The sequence below is a fragment of the Triticum dicoccoides genome, chromosome 1A, assembly GCF_002162155.2.
Source record: "Triticum dicoccoides isolate Atlit2015 ecotype Zavitan chromosome 1A, WEW_v2.0, whole genome shotgun sequence".
NCBI classification, from domain to species: Eukaryota; Viridiplantae; Streptophyta; class Magnoliopsida; order Poales; family Poaceae; genus Triticum; species Triticum dicoccoides.
In genome coordinates, this window is record NC_041380.1 from 119,631,382 (window position 1) to 119,637,770 (window position 6,389).

A 6,389-nucleotide genomic window follows, 5' to 3' on the forward strand; every position below is an offset into this window, starting at 1 on the left:
ATGGGCCGGAGCAGAGGTGGCCCAGGCGCGGGCGCTGGGGCGTCGTGCTTGTTCATTCGACAGGGGAAACAGTGGCAGCAGCAGGTGAGGCCGGCGACGACATCAGGCATCGTAGGAGGTCCGGGACGAGGCACCGGCGTACAGATCTGGCTGGACCTCAGCGCAGGTGGCCGCAGGTGGGCGGTTCCATGGCTGGTCCAAGAAGAAGCTGGCGACATGGAACTTGGAGTGGAGGCGAGGGGTTGGAGCAGAGGCGAGCTCGGGGGCGGGAGCTAAGCTGCTCCGAGGGAGTCGGCGGCAAGGGGCGCACGGGACGGCGGCTTGATGTAGTTCCAGCAAGGAACAACATAGGAACGGCGGGGCGAGGCTCCAAGCGGCGGAGGGTGCTACAAGGAGAAGGGAGTCCATGGCGCTCGGGGAAGCTCCTATGAGAAGAAGCACGGGAGGAGAGAGAGCTGTGAGAGAGAGAGAAAGAGAGTCTGAGGGAGGAAAGGAGAAACAGGGGAGGAAGGAGAGGGGTCCTGCTGGCTTCGGGAGGCTCGGAGGTGGCTTCCTGGATCGGGCGCCATGGGAGCTCCTCTCCCGGTCCAGATTGGATCAAGGAGGCTACGGCGAGGGGTGGAGCAGCGGGTTGCGGGAGGCGCGCGGGATCCGTTGGATCATAGATCCGACGGACCAGAGGAGAGTTGACTGGTTGGATCTGGAGGAGGAGGTGGAGGTGGAGGTGGAGGCTGCTGGTTGGGGTGGAACTAAAAACAAGGAGCGGCGGCGGCTGCTCGGTAATTGGTGGATTAGACAGGTAGGGGCTAGTGTTAGGTTGTTTATATAGGTAGGTTGGTTAGCTTAGGGGCTACTCGGTCCCTATGATCGTAATTGGACGGCCCGGAATAAATAGGCCCGGAGGGACCAACAAAAAACCGAAGATATTTTTGGGATATTTGGAGATGATCCGAATCCAACGGTGATGACTGAGCGGGTCGGGTTCGGGACAGGTTTCGGACGCGCGGGAGAGGTTTGGCAAAATGCCATGGAGGCAAGGCTGTTAGGTGGTCAGGCAAGAGGGACTCCAAAAACCCGATTGGTTTTGGAATGGTCCACGAAGGCAATGGGGGGACGCGGCAACAACGGACGAGTGCTAGTTTTTGAAAAACATGACGGCAATGGAGTGCCGATGCAATGCAAATGATGACATGATGAAATGCAACAAGCAACTAAAACACACGACGGCAACGAAATAACTGGAAGGCTTCTGGAGCGTCGGTCTCGGGGCATCACAATGACCTAAGGTTTATCAATCCGTGGGAGGTGTAGGATGGAGATGGTCTCTCTAAAACAACCCTACAACCAAATAACAAAGAGTCTCTTGTGTCCCCAACACACTGAATACAATGGTAATTTGTATAGGTGCACTAGTTCGGCGAAGAGATGGTAATAAAAGCATAGTAATGATAGTAGATATTGATTTTTGTAATAGGAACAATAAAAACAGCAAGGTAGCAATTGATAAAACGGAGCACAAACAGTATTGCAATGCTTGAAAATGAGGCCTAGGGTCTGTACTTTCTCTAGTGCAATCTCTCAGTATTGCTAACATGCGATGAAGAATCACTCCAAAGTTCCTATCTAGCGAAGAACATAAGAAGAAATTGTTTGTAGGGTACGAAACCACCTCAAAGCTATTCTTTCCAATCAATCTATCCTAGAGTTCGTACTAAAATAACACCAAGCTATTCTTTTTGATCGATCTAACCTAGAGTTCGTACTAAAATAACACCATATGAAACACATCAATCAACTCCAATGTCACCTAGATACTCCAATTTCACCGCGAGTATCCGTGAGTTGATTATACGATGTGCATCAAACAATTTTAGATTCATAATACTCAATCCAACACAAAGAACCTCAAAGAGTGCCCCAATATTTCTACCAGAGAAACAAAGACGAGAACGTGCATCAACCCCTATGCATAGATTACCCCAATGTGACATTGAGAGTCCGAGAGTTGAGTGCCAAAACACATATCAGGTGAATCAATATGATACCCCATTGTCACCATGGGTATTCATAGCAAGACGTACATCAAGTGCTCTCAAATCCATAAAAGTATTCAATCTGATAAAACGAAATCTCAAAGGGAAAACTCAATTCGCAACAAGATAGAGAGGGAAAACACCATATGATCCAACTATATTAACAAAGCTCGCGATACATCAAGATTGTGACATCTCAAGAACACGAGAGAGAGCGAGAGGGAGAGATTAAACACATAGCTACTAGTACAAACCCTCAGCCCCGAGGATGGACTAGTCCCTCCTCATAATGGTGGCCGCCGGGATGCTGAAGATGGCCACCAGTGATGATTTCCCCCTCCAGCCGAGTGCCGGAACGGAGTCTAGATTGGTTTTTCGTGGCTACAGAGGCATGCGGCAGCGGAACTTCTGATCTAGGGTTATTTCTAATGGTTTCTCTTTTTATGGGATTTTTTGGCGTCGGTTTCACGCGTAGGTGGGCCTCGAGGTGAGCACAACCCACTAGGACAAGTCGGGCCCCTCAGGCGCACCCTAGTGGGTTGTGCCCTCCTCGTGGCTCTTCTAGCCCTCCCACGAAGCTTCGGGGGTCTCTTTTGTTCCAAAAAAAATCATCAAAAAGTTTCAGCTCATTTGGAGAACTTTCATTTCTGCACGAAAAATAAAACCACGGTAGTTCTGCTGAAAACAGCGTCAGTCCGGGTTAGTTCCATGCAAATCATACCAAAACCATATAAAATTGTTGTAAACATGGCTGATAACCCACAATTATAGGGGACCGCAACAGCTTTCGAGGGTAGAGTATTCAACCCAAATTTATTGATTCGACACAAGGGGAGCCAAAGAATATTCTCAAGTATTAGCAGCTGGGTTGTCAATTCAACCACACCTGGAAACTTAGTATCTGTAGCAAAGTGTTTAGTAGCAAAGTGATATGATAGTGGTGGTAGCGGCAACAAAAGTAAAGACAGCAAAAGTAATGTTTTTGGTATTTTGTAGTGATTGTAACAGTAGCAGCGGGAAAGTAAATAAGCGAGAATCAGTATATGGAAAACTCGTAGGTACCGGATCAGTGATGGATAATTATGCCAGATGCGGTTCATCATGTAACAGTCATAACATAGGGTGACATAGAACTAGCTCCAATTCATCAATGTAATGTAGGCATGTATTCCTTATATAGTCATACGTGCTTATGGAAAAGAACTTGCATGACATCTTTTGTCCTACACTCCCGTGGCAGTGGGGTCCTATTGCAAACTAAGGGATATTAAGGCCTCCTTTTAATAGAGAACGGGAATAAAGCATTAGCACATAGTGAATACATGAACTCCTCAAACTATGGTCAGCACCGGGAGTGGTCCCGATTATTGTCACTTCGGGGTTGCCGGATCATAACACATAGTAGGTGACTATAGACTTGCAAGATAGGATCAAGAACTCACATATATTCATGAAAACATAATAGGTTCAGATCTGAAATCATGGCACTCGGGCCCTAGTGACAAGCATTAAGCATAGCAAAGTCATAGCAACATTAATCTCATAACATAATGGATACTAGGGATCAAGGCCTAACAAAACTAACTCAATAACATGATAAATCTCATCCAACCCATCACCGTCCAGCAAGCCTATGATGGAAGCATCATGAAATTGGTGATGGAGGATGGTTGATGATGACGACAGCGACGAATCCCCCTCTCTGGAGCCCCGAACGGGCTCCAGATCAGCCCTCCCGAGAGGTTTTAGGGCTTGGCGGCGGCTCCGTATCGTAAAACGCGATGATTTCTTCTGTCTTATTTTTTTTCTCTCCGAAAGCAACTATATAGAGTTGGAGTTGGCGTCGGAGGGCATCCAGGGGGCCCACGAGGTAGGGGGGCGCGCCCTAGGGGGGGCGCCCCCCACCCTCGTGGACAGGGTGTGGGCCCCCTGGTCTTCATCTTTGGCGAGGATTTTTTATTATTTTTTCTAAGATGTTCCGTGGAGTTTCAGGTCATTCCGAGAATATTTGTTTTCTGCACATAAAACAACACCATGGCAATTCTGCTGAAAACAGCGTCAGTCCGGGTTAGTTCCATTCAAATCATACAAGTTAGAGTCCAAAACAAGGGCAAAAGTGTTTGGAAAAGTAGATACGACGGAGACGTATCAATGGCATGAATACTTCATAAATTATAGATACGTTGGAGATGTATCAACCGTCTTAGCGCGAACTGGCGCGATGTGGATACGATCTCGGGACTGCGACACTACCATGTTATGTGCCAAGGTCGTCTTCACGAGAGCTCGGATCTGGCGGATCCCTTCCCTGGCCATAGAGCTGGAGGGCTTAATAAAATTTGCAATTCTGGTTGTTGCCGCAAGGTTCTCCAGTGGGGTGTTGAGCAGTCGGTAATTCCGAGACTGATCACTCGAGAATAACCAGCGCTTGTGTCGACTGGGACTAGGTTGTTGGCGGGCATGATTATCCAATTCCTTATGTAGCCGCTCAAGGCGGTCTCGCTCGGCCAGGGTAGCCAAGTGTACTGACTCCATGGCACGGGCCTCGGGAGTCATCCCAGTGATGGGAGTGTTTAGAGCATGCTTGTTCCTTTGTCGAAGTTCATCGCTCTGCTTTCGAGTGAAAGCTTGGGGAACGTACTGCTCATGGCGAGGAAAATGGTAGTTCCCCTGGATGTCGTTATTGTGTCAATGCAAAGTTCCCACATGCCTGTCGCCGAGGGGCGTGAATCCTGGGGGACTGTGCTGCTCTGTGCCAGCCATGAGGACCTCTGTCATGGACTCGATGCTCTCGCACTCGGACTCATCTGTGGAGTCCTCGTGGAGACAGCCAAAAAGGTCAAGGGTAGGCTCTGTCGAGCTCGAGTGCTGCCACATGTCCGGCAACGGCGTGCTTGATCCAATGCTGGAGCCCTAAGCGCCCGGAGCGCTTGTGACGGTGGCCAGCAGGAAGGAGAGGAGTCACTCAGTACGGAACCGAAGGCTGACGGAGAAGGACTCTATAGGAAGATGCGCGGAAGTGTGTTGTGCCCCGGATGGGCAGCGACTCCATGTCCAGTGGGGCTTCCTGCAGCCATGCCGAATCGTCGGCGATGAAGTTGAGCGCTCCAAAATGGGCCTTGCCAAACTATGGGCGGAGCCTAGCTATGAGGCAAGTGTATCACTCAGATTTTACTAGTTCAGGCCCCTCTCAGAGAGGTAACAACCCTACATCTTGTGCCTGGAGGCTAGTGCTTTCTCTTGGGGTATAAGAACCCTTGCCATGGAGCTAGAATGAGGTTTATATAGAGTGCGCCTCTGAAAGAACATGCGGTGCCCCCATGTTTGGTTTTGGTAATTGATGACAATCTCTATGGACTAATGGTTTCCTTGAGTTATATTTGAAGGTTTTATCCATAGGCTTTTCTTGGAGTGCATGTGTTGATTTCAAGGAGAGTTTGTGTCGACCAAGGTGTTATTCAAGGAATTATCCAAAGATTGGTCATGTGAGAGTTGAGCTTATTGCAAGCATGTCTTGAACAAGAAGATTGTGTGATCATTCATGTCTACCTTCAAGACATCATTCAAATGAAGAGAATTGGAAAGGTTCAAGGTTGATCAAGACTAAGTCAAGAGTGAATCAAGTTGATCAACTCACAAAGCGCAGAAGATGTACCGAGAGGGATCAAGTGATCCCATGGTATGGTAAGAATTGTCAATTACGCTTTGTGTACTAACCCATGGTCTTCGTGAGAGTTCTTTGTGGGGTTAGGTTGCGGTGTGGAAGTTCAAGTGGAGCATCACGAAGAGACCAAATGCTTGAAGCTTGCCGTCCTTTGTGGTGATAATGGACTTGTGAAGATGTGCGGAAGAGTGGCTCACCCATAGTAGAGTATGGGGGAGCAATCAACTAGTCTTCATCGAGTCAACACAATCAAGAAAGGTGGTCCAACTTGAGGGAGTCAAGATTGTCATCATCTAGCTCAAGTGGACCATGTGCAAGGCAAAGGTTGGCCCTTGATAGGTTTTCTATTTTACCGGTCTCACGATGGTAGTTGGGAGACTGGGTTATAGGATCGATTGCCGTACTATCAAGGGGGGCTCTCGATGAGTAGCTTGATCGTATCGTTCGTAGAGAGCTCAAACCATTGCATCCTTGCATCATCTTTCTTGGTTCTTGTTTGGTTCTCTTTGAGAGTCTTAGAGCTTATGGTCATCTTGATGACAAGCTCGAGTTCATCGAAAACGGAGTTCACATGCATCTTCTATGATGTTTTCGATGTTGGAGGTTTTGCCGGTTCTTCTCGGTTGGAGGTTTCACTCCTCTATTTGTTGGCATACCTCCCCTGACTCTTCTTACTCGTCGTCTTGTTTCCA